At 34.7% G+C, this 20,484-nt stretch overlaps 1 protein-coding gene across 3 annotated transcripts in view; it reads right to left on the bottom strand.

Annotated features, from left to right (window-relative positions):
* The window catches only part of LOC136034005 (protein grainyhead-like), a 213,170-nt gene extending 195,497 nt beyond the window's left edge, over positions 1-17,673 (bottom strand). For all 3 annotated transcript variants that reach the window (XM_065715041.1, XM_065715044.1, XM_065715042.1), the window contains exon 1: positions 17,571-17,673. The gene's annotated coding sequence lies outside the window, so the exon portion shown is untranslated. The remainder of the gene's footprint in view (positions 1-17,570) is intronic.
* Positions 17,674-20,484: the final 2,811 nt, after the last annotated feature.

The following is a 20,484-nucleotide window of genomic DNA, read 5'->3' as shown; positions in this document are numbered from 1 at the left end:
CAATACCAACTGATGGATACAAGAAGAAATCAGCTCTAGGAGGACAAAGGTAAAAGTTTGAGCTTCCCCTAAGATCGTACACTCAGACCTAGACAATAGATTCAGACATTTATTACTTCACAAAAAAAAATATTTCTTAATGTCATGGGTTCCAGAAAATATAAAACTTCACCAAATTGAGACTCCAAATCCGATTACACAGCACCCTTCAAAATCTGCGCAAAAGAGCCTATCTGCTAACAGCACCTTTTCATGGGGCGCAACTCAAAATCTAAACCTGAGCCATATACTCTCAGAGCTTCATGTCTTAGCTTAATAATAAAAGTTCAAATGAAAGTAAAATTCTAAGTATTATGTTTTGATATAATTCTGAAAATGAAAGTTTTAACAAATATACTAAACAGTAAGAAATTTCTAGCCCACTTCCTGGTTTCTGATTAATTTTGCACGGAAGTTCAATGCAGAATTTTGAAATGATTTTACAAAAAGACAAACAAAACCCACTCAAAAGGGTAAGCAAAAGGATAGCCCTTTAGCGCAAAATTTGGAGTTCAGAGTTGTGGGTTTTTTTTTGCATGGCTGGATTCTCGATTAATGAACTGCAAATTAATTATTTAAAAAAAAGCTACTTGGGTGACAAAAAGACAAATTTTAACGCTGATGAAAAAAACTAATAATTTGTTAAAAAACTTAATTTGTTAAGAGCTTTGTTGAATAACAAGCATACTTATATTGTATCTTAACCTTACTTTAAAAATACAAACATTTCGTTTAATGATAAAACTCTAATGAAGTGTAATTTATAAAATTAAAAGGGCTGCTATTGGACGATATTTGAAAAATTATAATGCAGATGACAGGTCGAAGTGATCGTCAGAAGTAACTCCAATGGCAGGTGATGCCGAGCAGAACAGCTCGTCTGTGATTCTCACCAAAAGTAACTAAGTTTGTTAATGAAGTACTTTCTCCATAAATTCTAAACGGGGGTACTCAAAAGGTTAATTCATCCAAGTTCGAAAGCAAAAGAAGTACCTCCACGCTTTCCCCGATTGATATAAAATATTTCACAGAATATAATTTGTTGAAAAACATTTTTTTTTCACGACTTATTTCACTATTATGTTTTCCCTGTTCAGGTTAATTTTGTAAATATCAAAACGTTCGTTAAGAAGAAAATTGTTTTTAATGATTCCAGTCTTTTCCTTTGGGCAGTCTTTGAACGTGTATTAGACAGAGTGTGAGTCCTTTTTGGGGGGTCCTCTGCCTGGGCCACCAAAAATCTCATCGTAGTAGACAACTATTTTTTATTATCACCAAGAGTTTCATATAATTCGCCTATGCTGATTAATCCCCGTGATACGTGATTGACGTAACCGTACTGGATTTGCTGTCTTTGGGGGAGTTGGGAGGAGGGGTTCAGTGATTTGGCGAGTTTGGTGCTTCTGGACGTGCTAGGACGATTAAAATTGGTAGGCGTGTCAGGGAGCTGCACAATTTGACTTGATAAAGTCGTTTTCCCAGATTCGACCATCTGGGGCTAAAGGGAGAGGAAAAATTAGAAAAAATTAGGAATTTATAACTTACGAGTGGGTGATCGGATCATAATAAATTTTGATATTTAGATGGACATCGTGACTCAGAGCTCTTGTTTTAAATCCTGACCGGCATTAAGCCTCTAATTTTCCTTTTTAAATCAATCTATTGATTCATAGAATTTTGTTAGAGCTCATATGTATAATTCCTGTCTGGGACCAAATATCATGGTCTTCGCTTGCCAGAGAAAACAGTGAGTTGAAATGGTGGCTTAGTCTATGCCAGAGCGGATTTATCTGAAGTTGCTCCGCCAAGCTTTTGTTTCTTTGAGCAGTCTTTTTGCTTTCATTGGAGCAATGGTTGAGCTTGTGATGTCATTTTCAATGTTTTGGATTGAGGAAGAGGAATAATACCACATGTGCTTCATAATTTGTAATATTTATCTCATTTTCAAGGGTTTGGAGATTTCCCTTTGCTTGTTTCGTAGTACTTATATTAGAAAATTAGCAGGCGACAAGAAAATCACTTTTTGAACTAAAAGAAATACAATTTCCGATGTGAAACTAATCGATCCTCCTCAAAAAACTGATAAGTACATAGTACATCAGTTTTTTGTAAAAAAAAAATTCATTTATGAGAAAATTTATTTTGGAAATTGCGAGGGGCTAGCAACTTCTTTATTGTGGTACAGACGAAAAAAACAGATGACTTAACTAAAAGTCACGCTAAAACCTGGTTCATCGCAAAAACGGGTTGGAGGCAAATAGTATAACGAGGCCCCTCCTATTTAACCCCACCCCTACAATTCCAACTTTTTGGCAAAATGCAGGCAAATTTTTTCGTTTTGAACCAAAATGACAGTTTTCTGAACCAAGGATTTTTAGTTTGTATGACTGAAAAGTCGAAGTTGGCCCCACTCCCAATACCGTTACGCCCACCCTTTTGCTATCTTTGTAGCAGAAAGGTTACGTCTTGTTACGTGACATGTTACGTCTTGTTTGCAGCAGATTTTCAATATTTATGACTGGATGATCATAGTTGGGCAACTGGCATCCCTAACATGATCCCTCCTCCCCACACACGCCTCACAGTCACCCATGGTTGCGCTTTTAGGGGGAACCTATTTAAGAAATAATTTTAGCAGAAAGATGGGTATGCTGCTCTCAGTTTGAACTAAAGCTTAAAGTGGGCCTATAATCAGTCAAACGCCAACCATCTTTTTTTTTTTTTTTGAAAGGCGGCATGTTGCAACTTATTTGAAGTGAAATCGTGGAAGGATTTTCAAGCTGCATGATTGAAGGACCAAAGTAATTCCGTGTCCCTCAAAAATGACCCCCCGCCATCTTTATAGAACATAGTGAATGCACGTTTTTTGACCTAAAACCATGCCAAAATTTTTAAATCAGAATCCGCCTCCAATTTTTTCTCTTTTTTCTGGAAAGGCAGGCATGTTACCCTTTGTTTGAAACGGGAACCCGCAGTGAAATACAATCCATGTTAACAGAAGCAAAAAGCGGTCCCATCCAATAATTCATCGCCAACTTTTTCGCAGACATGTTCAACCTGCTTTGAGCAGGATTAACAAAAGGAACTTAAATCGTTATCACTGGAGAATTAACATGGGCCATAGGCCCCTCAAATACCCCTGCCAACTTTTAAGCACAAAGGTAGCCCTGTTGTACCGTATTTAACCTAAATCACGTAAGAATCTTCAACCTGTATGATTGGAGAATTGAAATTGACTAATGTTCCCTCCCCCTCACTGTGCTCTAAACACCTTCGACATCTTAGCCAAAAATTTAGGTATTATTTTTAATCTGGTTGATTTAAGGCATAAAGCATGTCAAATCGCACAGCCCCTCCAAAAGCCTCTCACCTGCCCTTTCTAGCAACTTTTTAGCAGAAGGGTGAACATATCGTATTCTTTTTTGAAGTGGGCTCCTATTGTTTGAGGTACAAAATGGAACCTTAGCCCCTTGAACTTTGCCCTCCTCACCCCTTGCAACACTATATTTTTAGAGGAAGGGTTGGTAGCCTATGCTGATCCTTTTTTGAAAAAAAGATTAGAAACAGATCTTCAGTCTACAAATTGAAGAACCAAACTAGGACAGTAGCCCATTCAACACCCCTAGTCCTCCCATCCCCAACTTTTAAGTGGAAGATCTTGTTTGAATTGAGACCCGGCAATACTTTTCAATCTATTCGGTTCAAACACAAAATGATCACATGGCACCTCTAACACCGCAAGAACTTTCCAGCTATAAGATCAGAGCTACAGGTGGTTCACCCTACAAAATCAACTCTCATAGGTAACTTTTCATACGGGAGATAAGCAAGTACTTTGGGCCAATGGGACTTAAGTGAGGATTTTCGGATGTTCCCCAATCTGCTTCAAACTTAGGGCACAGAGCGAATGGATTGTCAGAGACGTCCACCACTTCTGAGACTCAAATATCTGAGCAAAGTGTTCGAATCCATTTGAAATTCAGATACGTACAACCCAGAACACACTCGAGAAAATTCCTCTGTTGAATCAGAGATAACCGGTTTATAACTGTCTGTATTCAGAGACAATTAGCTTTGGCTCAAGGGAAAAAATACGTTATAGTTATTTTTTATCAATATTTAATTATTTAGAGTTGGTATTTTGGTTAGGTCAGGTATCCAATACAGTGTGTTCTAGGCGGCCTGCTAACACTTTTGTCGGCGAAGCCAACCAGAGTTTGCTGCACTAAAGCTTCATGTTGTCCTAGCAACGCAAATCTAATTCTAATCAAAATCTAATCAAATCTAAGTAACAACGGCAATCAAAGGGGTAAAATAAACCTTGACTTGATGCCCCCTTAATTGGACAATCTGTCTTGGCTTTTTCTACAATTGGCCATGACTTGACTTTTCCCACGACTATTCCATTTTCGATTCAAAAATCAACGGACTCTTATCCCACTTAGGACTTCCTTATACCACTTAAATTTACTCCCTTTTTTTCTGCAGTACTTTGTGAGAAGGATGAGACCAATTCCGAGTTTATCCAATTGTAAATCGAAGTAAATTCAACACACAGGACTTTTTTTAAATACCGAGAGAACTACGTATACACAAATACAGGTCGCAGTGAGATGACAAAACAAGAACCTTGATCAAATACTTAAATTTTGCATTAAGTCTCAATGAATGACGCGACGAATACGGTACATATGATGAATATAAATGTAAACATAACTTTTGGTGGGTAATATTTAAGATTGATGAATTTTGCATATCTGAAATCAGCATAAAAGGTAGATTATTTTGATGTAGGTTATGTTAGGCCTGATTTGGGGTGTCATTCTAGCATGTATGAGCCCAATGTACAGAATCCACGAGATATGACAGTAAAGTCTTAAGACGGATTGCACAACTGTCAGGATGACAAGAATCCTCCAAAGATGGCAGAAAGGGTATCGATTCAACATTTCAGTTGCTGAACGTGGACAGGTAGCAATCCTGTTGCCCAGCCTTGTGGCAAACTGTTCAGGAGGAGCAGATGTAAATGCTCATCAACAGGGAAGTGATGACTTTTTGTGTCCTTGATACGTGTTGAAACAGGCACCAAGATATCTTTGTTCAATACAGGGTTGCCACCCACAGTGATTTATCACAATTTCTGGTGAATTATTATATGACCTAGATAAAAAATTATTAAATCAACATATAAATCACTAGATCATTGAAGAAAATCACTAAATCGACCAAATAATCCATAGTTCTAGTTATTTTTTCTCACCGGGCGGCAACTCTGGTTCAGTATAGCCTAGTGTGGCAACCTATTGAGCTTGGGATTTTGTATCTTTTCGGCAAAATACATGAAAAACTGGAACAACATGTTCGTGTGAGTTTTCGTTTTAAAAGGGGGATATCTGCTTCTGGGATTTAGGAATCTCAAATTAGCTTTGGAGATAAATATATGACCCAGTCAAACATTTTTTCAACTTTCGAGCGAGATGTGATGACACATCTCCATACGACAAATAATGGTAATAAAAATAAGTTTGAAAAAAAGAGCAGTAAAAGAAAAAGAGAAAACACAGTATTATAAAAAAAAAAGGAATCGAAATAGTGATAAAACTGTTTCCTTTGTTGACACCAGGAAGAATCGCCACATTAACAGCAGAATTGAAAAGATATTAAAATTTAAAAATTTTTAAAAATTTACATCTATAAAAATAACTGTTTTAATAGGTCTAAAGCAATTTCTGTTGCTCTGGTAGGCCAGGTAACAAAGAGAAAATTTTCAAGGTCCAAGGAACATAAGGCTTTATTTTCTTATTTTCGGAAGTTGATATTAAATCCAGATTTTGTTTAAACACAAAAAAAGATTTTTTATAACAGGAACGTACATAGAAACACCATTCTTGCGTCAAACAACATTCTCCTTTTCAAAGTTTAGACGTTGGAATTCAGGCTGAATTCAGTCAGACCTTGAATTCAGGATTCTTGAAAAACGTAGTCAATTATAATTCGACTAAGGTTGGATTCTATAAATTTACACTAAAGGATGGAAATCAGTCCATCTTGCATTGATAGTTGATATTGGTTTTTCATTTTGTACAATAGGCCTACTCGCATTTTCGAATTTCAGACCTTGAAAGTATAATCCAGGAAAATTTTAAAAGACTTGGTAGCAAAAATTATAATTCTACTGCGCTAAAGGGTAGAAATCAATCCATCTTGCATTATTATCCCTTATTCTATTCCATCATTTTGATTGTGATGCCACTGATTTAAGTGTTCAAATTGAAAATTAACGCATTCAAATTAAGGAAGCCAAATAATTGCAGACTAATCCTTTACCTTTCGGCCATGACGACGTACTTTCATTTAAAAAAAAATACATTGGGCTGATATATCATTTTCAATGTATTTCGCAACTCTTATTGTACAGTGTCGCAAGGATCCCTATTGAGCCTGCTGATATGCTTGAACCAATTCCCGTTCAATCTTTTTAAACCCTTTTTTAAACGCATAACTGATGAAAGAGCTCCTTTATGGTTTTATTTCTGCATTTCACTTTGATCAACTGGGAGTTGCTTTCCACTTGTCATCCTGTCTTTATTTTAGCCGAATTAACTTCTATCGACTCAGTATATCCACTTAATTCTTGAAGATGACATGACATATTCGCGCGACCGTAAACATCAGGAGAGGTTTTTATTTCCACTTCGATCCTAATTGTGGTCACAGTTTACATCTACGAGCCATGCTTTGAAGGGGGGGATCCGGTTGTCCTTTATTATGATAATTCTCCTAGCTAGGTTATTTGGCAATGAAAATGCCTCTAGTGTAGTCTTTGTTTTGATTCGACACTATCTTGGTTTGGTTTCAGGCAATTGCTCGAAATGCACATAAATGTGTATTCGCAATAAACTTTTATCCTTAAGATTGATCACAATTTTAGTTTCCATTCCTGAAATAAGCTTCAAATGGCAATTTTTCGTCACTTGCCTTTTTTTTGAAAACGCGTTTTTAAATTTTTATTACTATGGCCTAGGTTGCTAGACTGCAGCAGATGCTCCTACAATGATTTAGGGATTTTAGGTTTATTTTGGAAGTCAATCTATTCACCCTAAAACTATTTATTAAAGTACCTCAATTTAAGTGCGGATAAAAACAGATATGCAGGAATTTGATATGGACCTTTTCTGCTAGGAGGAGGGGGGACCAGACAAATGTAGTGACTGTAAATTTTTATGAGCTTTGTGCAAAATCGGAGGTCGTGAGTTCTAGGGGGCTAGGCGGTGACCAATCAACTCACTCAGGGGTAAGGGGAGCATTCCTTGTCTAAGGGCGGATTGCTTTGGAGGCGAACTACGAATCAATCTAACAAAAACATAACAAGGAAAGGACTATATTCTCCCAGATAAACTTTTTTCAGAACTCGTAACCATGGTCTTGTCGTTTCGTAATTGACAACAAATATAACCATTAAAAAAATGACCTCTATTATTCATTATTCTTATTCCTGACAGCTAGGCTATACAAGCATAACGAAGATTCCCAGGAACTTTCTAATCTGAGGAGAAGTTTTAAGAATTCTTAAACTTAGACTAAATAAACTTGCAGGCAGTAGTTACATCCAAACAATTTCTAAAAAATATTTGACCATATTTAGGCCACGTTCTGAGGATGAAGGATAACAGATTGCCGAAGATTGTCCTTTTTGGCCAACCGTCTGGGGCTACACGGAAAGCAGGTCGTCCTTGTCTGGGTTGGGAGGATGTCATAAATAAAGATTTAAAGGGAATGGGAACTTCCTGGGAGGGTGTAAAGGGGGAGGCCTTGAATATTAGATTGGGGGAGGAGTGTGCATAGCTGTGTTGGCCTCAGGCGGCTTGGTGCTGCAGTGAGTTATTAGTAGTAGTAGTAGTAATTTCTAAAAAAAAATACATTTTATCGACACCAAAGCATTTAGGGCCTTGATGCATGACACTCAGTTCATTTATTCATAATTTTCTAAACTTTATTTGGCGCTCAAATCATCTTATTGTGTTAGCTTGCCACACTTGGTATTCGTGTGACCAAGATGACATAATGTTTGCTTATCGTATGTACATGTTATTTTTGTAATACACATAGCCCTTAAAGGCTTCAACAAACTTATATTACAATTATGTGCTCACAAGCTAATCTTACAATCACGGTCCTGCTGTTATCACCGTTATGACAATTAACTCAAGGGGATGTGAGTGGGAAGAAAAGAGGGAGGTGGAATTAAATAGGGGGGGGGGGTGTGAGATATAGAAAGAAAGTAACAGAGAGGGAAAGAAAGAAAGAGTGAGAGAGAGAGGTGACAGAAAATTCTAAAATGTGACTTCGAAAATGTAAATTTATTGGAGGTATTTTGTTTTCTTTTACATTGTATATATTTCGCTATCAAGGCCATGTCCAGGAGGGTGGTACCAGGCTTAACCCCCCCCCACCTGGAAATTTTGTCCGTAAAAGAAGTAACAAAATAAGTATAAACTAATTTTTGGTTCATTTTGTAAACTTTTGCTTGTCTCACCGCCTTCAAACAACAATCCTGGATATGACCTAGTTCACTGTCTCTTCATTTTAATTCAAAACTGAGGGGTAAGACCAATAGTATCGAAAGAACATGTATATATTCAAAAGAATTTGCAGTGTTTGTCCTTAATGCCATGAAAAAGATCTGTCGCGCACCAATTCTGCAGCGACAATACAGTCACGTTAGTCATTATACGTCCGACTCGTAAAAACGTAACAGAAATGAATATATACATAAATTTTTACACATTTTTTGAAAATTGTATTCAAAAATTTAGTTTCTGTAAAAAAAAACTTGTCAAAACTAAGATAAGCCTGAATGATACAATTTACACCGTCGAAATATGCTAAAAAATATGCTGACACTCACACTATTTTGCTTTCTAGATTAATGCCCCGTGCCCCCTTCAGACCCAATTTATCTTTCCCCCCCCCAGACCTCAATTGTGCAGCGATACTGTTCGGTGCTACTAGCAGCTTTTTAGAACTAAACTAAATACTACACCAATCTATACATAGTAGTGTTATGATAACACGTAAGGCATAAGTAGCAATTAGGACAGGGTTCTATATGTACTTCACAAATTGCTGCAGCCCTAACCTTTCTTGGAGGACTCGGTTTTCTTTTTAAATAGTTTTTAGTACTTTTATTATATACGCCCTACCTTATGTTCTCCTAATATGTTTCTCTGATACTCAATCCTAATGAAATATACCAAAAGTAAGATAAAAATATAATACTTTTAAACAACTTTTGGCTACATATTTGCACATTAGGGGGAGGAGGTAAAGTATAGCATGTCTGCATGCCTAATTTGTTAGGTACAATTATTCTGCATATTATATAGTATTGTCCATACTATATATTATATATATATAGAATTATACATATATTATATAGAATTGTCCATACTTCACACTGTCCGAATACTTTACCAAAACCCACCCACCGAATGCATAAATGTATAGTTCAAATTATATATTTTCCATCCATTCTGTCACTTCTCTTTGTCTTGTCTCATACTAAGCTGAAAAGAAACTATAGAAAAAAACTTTTTTTTTATAATGCGTCAATGAATGAACAACTTGATCGGTAGGGCATTTATCATACAAGAAGCTGGATTTTATGTATCCAGTATAGAAGATTATACTGAAAAGATTATTTTTCTTGGACATAAATCACCACCCTCTATACGTACACAAGTCCAACCTCTGTTCAAGTGCATGGTTTTATTAGCAGATGTAATAGAACTGATGTCTTCTAAAAATTATTTTTTTTTACAGTTTAAACACACTCAAAAATATATTTTGACTAAAAAAATTCGGCAGGTTCATTCATGAATGAGGTTTGGAAGTTGGGGTCTCGGGTCCAGATCTTTAATTGATAGGTTAGAGTGAAATACACATACTGCAGAACTAAGCCATCTGAGGCCAAAACAGCTGCACTTACCCTTCGTTCGCCCCAGTCTATCCTAAATTTTATTGTTTATCCCCTCCCAAAAAGGAGTAATATGTGACAAAAAATGGAGTAATATGAAACAATCGACGGATTAGACTTCTTGAGCTAAATATAGTACCAGTTAAATTAATTTGAAATTACAGGATAAAAACTGCCATATAGTCCCTAAAATTTTTGTTTAAAGTTTTTATTTTAAAATATTTACACAAAAATTATTTTAAATATTATATAAATATTTAAAAATATTGATTTGTATTTATAGTAACATTTTATTTTCAAGTCTAAACTTAGGCATTGGGTTAATTTAGAGGGTTTTACAATTCAAGGAAAATCAACATATTTACATCCCCTGGGAGGATCAAGGGTATATGAGATGTAAATATGTTGATATTTGTTGAAATACAAAACCGCCAATTAATTAGTAAAGATGAAAAATGTGTTAACTATTGAAATAATTTCAGTTCCAACATCTTTTGTAGATACGATATGAAAAAGTTTCGAAGAATATTTAGAAAGAACAAAAATCAATTATTGATATTGGAGCAGCGAACAATATTTCAAATAACTGGAAAGGAATGGGAATTCAATTCAAAACCATAAAAAATAAAATTTAAACCATAAAAAAACACAAAAAGGCATAAACCATAAAAAATAAATTTAAAGACACTATATTTTTTTTTATTCAAATAGAGGACACTCCAGATTAATCTCAGCAGTAGGGGTTCTGTGTCTGTGTGCAGTTATGAATATGTTAGTAACAGTCACGGATGTTATAACAATAATTAGCAGAATTTTGCTAAAAATTATCTCCATCTCTACAATTTTTTAGAACGAGAAAAGAAAAGACACATAGCCACAATTAATTTAAAATACTTTCAGCTCAAAAATGTTTAATAATCAATATTGAATTGATCAAAAATGTTGTCAATTCCACATTTTTGTAACAAGCACTCACTGCTTGATTTACGCTTTAGTAGTAATAAAAATTAAAGTAAAAAATTAAAATAACAAGGTAGGATTATATCATGAAATTAGTATTAATAAAATATCAACAAAAAAGAGGAACCCAAATGTACTTCTATACACCATTCTTTAATTAAAATTTAAACAACTTTTTTGTTAAAGCAACTTGATATTCTTTATTCAATGCAAATCTTAACACAAACTAAAAAACAAATAATTGTAAGATAAATAATAAAAATCCTGCAAGGTAATAACAGGCAAAATAATGTGCGCAAGGTCAAATATCCAGAGAGGCAGTGGCAGCTCTGGCCTCTCCTGCGCCTGGGGCAAATGTCCCCTATATTCCTCCCCTGCAGAGGGATGGGGAGTGATATATGGCAGGTTTTACTTGTTTCTATCAGTATTGAAAATCTAAGGATATTCTTTGCGTGTGCAATACACTTACCTTCTAAGAAGGTAAGAAGCGAATAAAATGTTACAGTACAATAAAAAAAATATCAGCCATCACTTTATCTCAATCTCGACAAGAAAAAAAAAACGTCATTCCTTATCTAAAAAACCTTTCTAATTTCTCAGATAGTTTAACAGATAAGAGCTATTGAGGTTGCCTTTTTTATCAGATTTAAAATTGTATAACTATTAGGTTTATATGAGATTGCTTATAAGACAAGTAGTTAGGTTTATAAGACAAAAGGTCCCTACAATTTGAAAATAAACTCTTTATACTAAAATACTATGACCTTTTTTTTATTTTTTGAGGCATATTACTTTGAGGGACATGACAAATGCTGTTAACGCCTCTTCAGTGTATTATGTAGCCTTGTAAACCTCCTGAATGCCCCTTATGTTTTCATGAACAGTATATTGGGTTGCAAATGGAATCACTTCCAACAGTAGTCCCAACAAACCTCTGCCATATGCAAAGCCACAGTGTCAAACTGTCTGGAACTGCAAAGCAGATGAGATTGCAAATACTCCAATCACACAGAAATACCCCAGCAAGAGAAATCCCCCCTCGAGATATTTCTGATTCGTGTTAGTTGAGGGCTTAATAGCATCCCATTCAAACTACCCTTGCTTTTCTCTGAAACCCATTGTAGTATTTAACACAGGGTCTGAACATATACCACATCTAGAAGCCTCAGCCTTTCATTCAAACACCCTAAATCAACAGAGTTCATACCTTTTTGCTGCATATGTAATTTTGACGAAGAAACCACAGATAATTGCCTCTGTTACTGCTGCATTCATTCTCCACAGCAAAAAAAAAAAAAAAAAAAAAAAAAAAAAACTAAAAACGACTCATTTAAGTTTCAGCTAATTCTTTCCTCTAAGAGCTTAGTGGAGCAAAATCTTTCCAAGAGAGCTGAAGCTGAAACATTCTTTTTGACACTTAGGTGTGTGAAGATAGAGGTGTTACTATATCCATTTAGCTAAGAAGTTAGATGGACTTCTGCCACCCACTGACTGACTCCAAGAAAAAATAAGAGGACTAAATAGGGTCGATCAAATAGTCAACAGCCTGAAAAGATTAGGACAATTGCAAAAAAGCTACAACCTTGTAAAGAGTGAACCATGTCACAGGGAAATCGAAATTTTGAAAATGGTTTTTTAGAGAAATTTTCTAGTGATATTTTGCTGAAGGAATCAGTAGATAGCTTTGACAGAATAGCCCCCAGGGGAAGAGGTACTAGATGGAACAAAATTTCACAAAGTGTGTCCAAGTACTATATCTAAGATGAAAAAAAAAACTTCTCAAACATTCATGTTTGCTAGTTCTTTTAACACCTCTTCAGTGGTTTAAGCAATTGGCCTTGGGGAGCTGGAAGACCTGAAGTTGCACAACCTATCTTGAATGAAAAACTGGGTCTGTAATAGATTATTTGTGAAGGTTATTCAGCTTTATTAATTTAAAATAAGACAATAAGGTATTAGTGAAAATTTGAATACTTTAATAATAATTATTTATTAATTATAATAATAATAATCTATAATTATAATAATAATGAAATTAATAATTATTAACCATAAGTTATTAATAATTATAAATAATAATAATTAATAATAATAATTATAAATACTAATAATTATTATTTGTGAAGGTTATTCAGCTTTATTCATTTGAAATAGGACAATAGGACATTAGTGAAAATTTGCATGCTTTAATAATAATTGATTAATAATTATTAATTACAAATTATTAATAATAATAATTAATAGTTAATAATAATAATTATGATTAATAATAATAATAATTATTTGTGAAGGTTATTCAGCTTCATTCATTTAAAATAGGACAATAGGGTATCAGTGAAAATTTAAAAATTTTCAATAATTTGAAAAAATAAGAATGACTGAAGCATTCTTGCAATCTATCATTCTGCAACAGTGACTTCACTTCAAAATTTCGAAATAAAATAGAGTACATGCAAAAAAAAAAAAGAAGAAAACTTCTCCAGGAAAAGGGTAGAAATTTTATGCATAGTCATCTCCTCCTGGGATATATCTTGGCTCTTAGCCAGTTTCTTGTAGGTGTTATAGAAGAGAACTGAGGCTGACTATATTTTTTTTTCTCTTTTTTTTAAATTATGTAAGTTACCATACTTTCAGAGAATCTTTCAATAGGAAGCATGATGCTTTCATAAAGAGTTGGTTTCAAGGGCTTGTAATTTCACTGGTTTTTTCCAGGCTCTTCCATTAGTTTTTTTTGCCACAGGGGTTTGTCTCCTACCATCAATTGCAGACCTGGACAAAGGGAGCAAGAAGCCCATTTAAACCCCCCTACCCAATAAAAATTGTATTCCCTTCCCAAACCTGGGTGGTGAAAGGGTAAAACCTGTGTGCTTCCAGCTGAGTCAACAAAGATTGTGCAAATGTTGACTGAAAGCTCAATTGGAACTCAAATGTCAACTTAAGTTGTCACACCATCAGCAGCAAGAAATCTAGAGGATGTAATCACCAATAGAATCATAGAAAAAAAGCATAAAAAATACTTATGCAACCAATGATTTTCTATGTATATTTTTGGCAGGCAGTATGCAATCCTTTCAACGCAGTAGAATTTAAAGCATGAATTGAAGTCAGTAATTTCAGAATGAAAAATCCCAAGTTTCTATTCCTTGATCTTTTCTAATTTCATACCCAAAAAACTATCAAAATGTGTCAAATTGTTAGAGAATGTTACAAACAATTGTTACCTACAATGGTACTACCAATTCCCTGTAAGTTTAGGGGAACACCATTGTTCTTCTTCTTTTTTGAATAATTTAAGATCCTAAAGTATAACCTCTATGCAATTGCAAGTCCTGCAACAGCTGGGATCAAGCCCCAGACCCTATAATGACAAGCAGAGATCGTTAGGATTGGCTGACCCTAGTCTAGAAAATATTTGCTTTTGAATTTAAACAAATATAAGATTGGGGTTGAGGAGGAGCCCGCGTAGCCATGTTTGCCTTGGTGAGTTATTAGTAGTAGTGGTAAGAAGTTGTCCTGGAAGAGGATATATACCAGAGTCTGCAAACTACTACTTACCAATAGAGTGATTGCTGATTGGAACAATCTTCCCAATACTGCTGTCATTGCTCCCTCTGTCAACACCTTTAAGATTACTGTTGACAAGAGTTGGTTCATTAAACCATGGAAGATAGAGTGGGAGGCAACTGAATCAATGGTTCTCCATCATCACTGACCAGTAACTACAGGATTTTTTTTTACTTATTTTGCTGGACAATGTGATTTAAGGTAATGGAGCTAATACTAGGACTACAACGCTTAGAACATTTTTCATGAGGAATGAGAGTAAAAAGTAGTGTCAGACTACATATTATTGATCAATGGACAAATAGGAAGTTTATACAAACTGGAAATATTGAAGGCCACATTGATATCTGCAACTCAATGATACTTGAATATGAGGAACTTTATATGCCTACAGATAACATCATCCCAGTAACAAACTTTGAGACAACCCCATATTGCAATAAAGGATAGAAGAGAAATACAGCAACTCCAAAAAAGTAACATAATAATTTGCTTCACGTGTGGTTTCCAATTTAAACCGAAATCACAAACTGGCATTGTAATTTATCAAAATACACCTGATCTAAATAAGGAGATAATTAGTATCATCTGGAAGTTATGCTATTGTGTTCCAAGCTTAAATGTCTAGAAAAGACATTTCACATACCTATAAACCACCAAAGAATGGCCATTACCAGTCATAGTTATGTGGTCAAGGTTACCAAGTAGACTTAAATTGCACCTCTCCAATAGACATCTCTTACAGCATATAACTGCTCCTTCACACATTGACAAAATTTCACCATCCAACATGGAACTTAATTCTGCTCCAGAGTACAAATCAAGATAAGCTAATAATGTAAAAGAATGGGTAGTAAGAGCGCTGATGAAAAACAACTGAAGAATGGTCATTACCAGTCATACCTATTTTGTGGTAAGTGGGCAATTTAAGCCTGCCAAGTGGGCTTACATTACACCTCTCCAACAGACCTTTCCATCCTAGATTTGCACAGCAAATCTAGGATGGAACTTAATTTTGCTATAAAGTGCAAATTAAGATAAGCCAATAAGATAAAGGAATGAGCAGCAAGAGCACTGATGAAAAAGAATTGCACATGCAGAAAAATACATATTCTAACAGACAATTAAACATATTTTATGGCTCTTCAGAATATAAAAAGTTGGCAAAGAAGCAGGTAAATATTTGCAGTTAATATTGTTGACTTATGAATAAAGTGAACATACCACTAGATGCCTTTTTTTATGTTCTTCATGAATATAATAATTGGTTTTCTTGCAAATTCAGTTTTAAGCCTTTTTTGGACCCTTGAGAAATGATAATTCTTTTTTATGTTTTTTGGTATGAAAAGGGTTAAAACATTGATTTTAAACTTACTATTTATTATAAAATCCATTTTGCTAAGGTTACATAATCTGCAAGCATGTATTTGCCACAATTAAGTTGGATAAAAATTAAAAACAATATCTTTATCTTTTTATCCACCATGTTTTTTCTGTCTACTTTTTTATTTTTTGGCGTATAGGTGAAATGGCAGTTTTTAAGTGGTCCAACAGAATAAGAAAAAAACATTTTGGATTTGTTTTGATTTTTTTATTCAACTTAATCCCGTCAAATGTATGTTTGTGAATTATACTACTTTTATAAAATGGATTTATAATGAAATAGAAGTTTGAAAAAAATGTTTCAACATATTTTTGTATCCAAAAATACAAAACAAAATTGTTAGTTTTAAGGGTTCAAAAAGGCTTAAAAATTGTATTTGCAAGACAAAAACTATTATACTTGCAAAGTGCATAGAAAAGGCATCAAGTGGTATGTTCTCTATATTTGTAGGTCAATAATATGAACAGTGAAATATTAACCAAGAACTGAATTGCTATGAAGCACTGACTAAGTAGTAATTAAAGGAATCTAAGTTAAACTGATGTGGTTCCCATGTAGTGTTGTAACTGGTAAAATTAGTCATGGTATAATTTTGTATTTTACATATTTTACTGTAATTTTATGAACCCCTGTAAGATTGGTATTTTACCTATTTTATGTATTTTATTGGTATTTTACAGACATATTTTATGACACCTTACTTACCAAGTTTTTATTTTACATAATTTTATAACACTATTCCAGGACATTCTGAAATCAAGGGTAATGAGTTGACAGTTAAAGCTGCCAGGACTAGGGGATCACTGAAAGGATATGAACTAGAGCCTTTTATGGGGATAAAAGGCTTGTTCTAAGGACCTCAGGAAAGGAGCAGTGATGAGATGAGGCAACAGAAAAATGGAAAAAAGGAGCAACAAAAAAGGAACAAGGGAGGATAGGACACAATGAAACAGAGGAAGTTCTTCCAAAGTTAAGGACCATGCAAACTAATCATATAGACTATGATGACTAAAAAGGTCAAAGATAAGAATGTTAACTGAAGCCATAACAAAACATAGGGAATTTTGGGATACATGTTGCTAGAATTGGGAGGCTGTATTTGTCTGTATGTGAAATTTTTAGGATGACCATTGAAACAATGTGAGGCACGTGAAACAATGAGGTGTCTAGCAAAGCAAAGACACCCACTGGAAACTTTCTGCCTTTTGAATATTAAGCTATATATACCTACATATAGGCTACATATATACACATATACCAATTCAGGATAGCCTATATATAGGGGTGGGGGTAATGCTCATTTCTAATGCAAATGCATGTTAAATTTGGATACAATTCTGACTATAGAGTAAAGTTTATTTCTTAGCTACCTGAATAGTCTGTTAATATAAACCATACCCAAAACAACATGGGTCCAAGAACAGTTCCCAGGGGAATGCCACTAGGACTTTACAGGGCTAGGAATAGGCCAATTTAAAAACATATGCCTTCTTCTGTTAAGAGTTGTTTTAAGGTTTACCAGTCAGGAAGTATTACAGATTAGCGTTAGCCTGGGCTACTTCAGCCTAAAAATCAAAGAGTGTGATGCGCTGTCATCAGTCCCTCTTTATTTTGGCTACATAACAATTGATTTTAACTATACTTTACCCTGAAGTTGGTCCAATAAACGAGAATAAATCTTCACAAAGTGTAAACAAATCACGTTGTTTTTAAAGTTTTCTTTTATTTCTTCTTTGAAGTTCGCGGTAAATTACGATCTAAAACTACAGAATAAAAATGGACAAACCGCTTTCAAGCAGATGATGAGGATGTTCATTGACTAAAAAACGAATATAATCTAAACATCAAATGTTCCATCAAAATTTACTATAAGAACTGATACTAACTCCAGAACGATTGAAATTAATTACTTGAGGAAACAAAGGCTTTATTCACCATGTTTCAAAAAACTGCATCTTAATATACAAGATGTATAAAATTACAAGCTTTATTTAATTCTTTTAACTAATTGCTTCGTATATGAGAATTAACGCTAACAATATTTTGATAGCATAATGGTCAGCATCCGTCCGTATTTCGCAGTGAGACATGGCTCGATTAGTCGTCGGAGAGGATTCTTTTTAAAATAGGATTTAAAGTAGTTTCTTTTTGAATGAATTTTTGAATGAAAATGTTGCATTTTATTTTAAAATATAGGTATATTGATGTACCTTTGTCAATTCACAAAAAATTAAAGGTTAAGGGGGAGGAGAAGGGGCAAAATGTACTTTTAATTGATTATGGCAGCAATTTGTCTTTTTTAGTTTATCAATGAACCCCCCCCCCCCGTAAAATACCCGCCCCCTGGAAAATACCCCCTGGAAAAGACCCCCTGGAAAATACCCCCCCCCCCTACGAAAATACCTCCCCTTCACAAAAGTTACCCCCCTCCCCTTGAAAAATTCCCCATCTGAAAAAACGCGAGCCATTTTGTTCAACGTAGTCCGGAAATTATGACAGGTCTGTAAACTACGTCTTTGAGGATGAAAACCCCCTCCCCGTTCTACAGCCCTCAGGGCAAAGGTTGTAAGCTATGCCCTTGGGGCATATGAGGTTTGTAAAGAAAGGATGATTGCATAAACTTCGGAAGGGGCTCATTGGGTTGGTAATCTTTTTAAGATACAAAGTGACCCGAGGGTGGATACCCCCCCACACACAAATTTTATTTTCCTGAAATACATGTAGATATTTCGAGATGGCCATTTGTTCTAGAAGAAACTTAGAAAAAGACTCATTCAATTGGAAATTGAAAGGACTAGCAGCCTTTATAATAGTCAAGGGTGATTTGTGGGCAGCAGCACCCCCCCCCCACACACCCATCAAGACAACCATTTTGTTCAGGGTAGTTGAAAGGTCTGGAGATTATGTCTTTGAGGATGATACCCCCCATCCCCTGACAGCCCTCGACCTCGAACCTGTGTCACGACTAGGAAGTACTTTTTTATTATTTAATTTTAAATGAGGAAGCGCCCAAGACCCTTTTATTGGTAATATTGTTTTAAGTATGCTTTTGTTAAAAAAAAAAAAAAAAAAAAAAAAAAAAAAAAAAAAAAAAAAAAAAAAAAAAAAAAAAAAACAGACCCTTTTATTGGTAATATTGTTTTAAGTACCCTTTTGTTTTAAAGAAAACAAAACCAGAATAACTGAGTACATTAATTTGGAAAATACAGAAAATGATAAGGGAGATGATCAAAACGGTGATATTTGTATGCCACCAATACTATTACAACTACCACCACTATTACTACCAAACTACTCCATTTACAGTATTGAGGGAAAATTTAAAATAAATCAAAAGACGCTATGTGCGTGCACATTGTCAAAATAGCGTATCTCAAGCATTGATTTGGGTAATAAGTTGAAACTTTCAGAGAGTGCTTATAGGGGAAGATCATCTCACCAAAGGGTAATATGTGCACACTACTGCTAATGCTGTTGTTACTGCTACATTTACAACTACTGCTACTTCTATTGCAACTACTTGTAAGATTAAGAGCATTGAGGTGAAAATTTCAAGAATAATATGAACATAAAGGTTATCAAAAGGACATATCAGCGATGTCAAAGCATTGGATAATTGTATTAAGTTGAAACTTCCAGGATTTGATGAGAGGGATGTTCTACTGATCAAAAAGCAATATGTGAATACTACTGCTACTAATAGTAGTACTGCTATTCAATTCTATTACTAGTTATATCAATACTACTTCTATGACTACTATTACACTATATGTGAAGTTGAAACTAACAAGGCTAGTTGTGAAGGGTGATGAACTAATCCAAAAAATATATACATCCTAATGCTACTGCTTCTACTCATACTAGTACTACTGTCAGCCGGGTACACAGAACAATCCGTAGTCAATTTCTCTTGAAAACATCTAATAAATCTTCATCTGCTTTTCGGAGCACCCATGCTTCATTGACCACCCATTATCCATCACTGTGTCACTGTAACTTCCAATATTATAATCTTAGTTTGCAGACTTATCTCCCCATTCTTCCAAACTTTTTTTAACTGTAAAAAAACACCCTGAGCCTAGGCTATTCTACTTTTAACATCTTCACTGCTCCCCAGTTTTTACTAATAATGCTACCAATGTAAGAGAAGCTGCCTACCTGATCAATCTTTTCATCACCGAACGTCACATTTTCATCTTCACGTATTCCTAGCCATAGTGACTTCTTAACTCTTATTTTGAAACCTATTCTATCACCCTATACCATATACGTATACCATATAAGGATAAAACCTTTGCTAAAACTCTTCTATCAACAGAATCGAACGCTTGTTCATAATCTATAAAACTGAGAACCAAAGGTGTTTGACAACTAAGGCACTTCTCAATTATTAACCTACAAGTAAAATTTGGTCGACACATCCTCTACCTTTACTAAATCGCTTTCTCCTAAAACTTTATCTACAGCATCTCTCAGTCTAAAAAGTATCATATGGCTATGTACTTAGCTACCTAGAGAAACCAGACTAATGTCTCCATAACTACGACACTCACTCTTATCA

The sequence above is a fragment of the Artemia franciscana genome, chromosome 12 (genome assembly GCF_032884065.1).
Source record: "Artemia franciscana chromosome 12, ASM3288406v1, whole genome shotgun sequence".
In the NCBI taxonomy this organism is placed as follows: Eukaryota; Metazoa; Arthropoda; class Branchiopoda; order Anostraca; family Artemiidae; genus Artemia; species Artemia franciscana.
The sequence above is the reverse complement of the archived record's forward strand: the minus strand, read 5'-3'. Positions and strand labels throughout refer to the sequence as shown.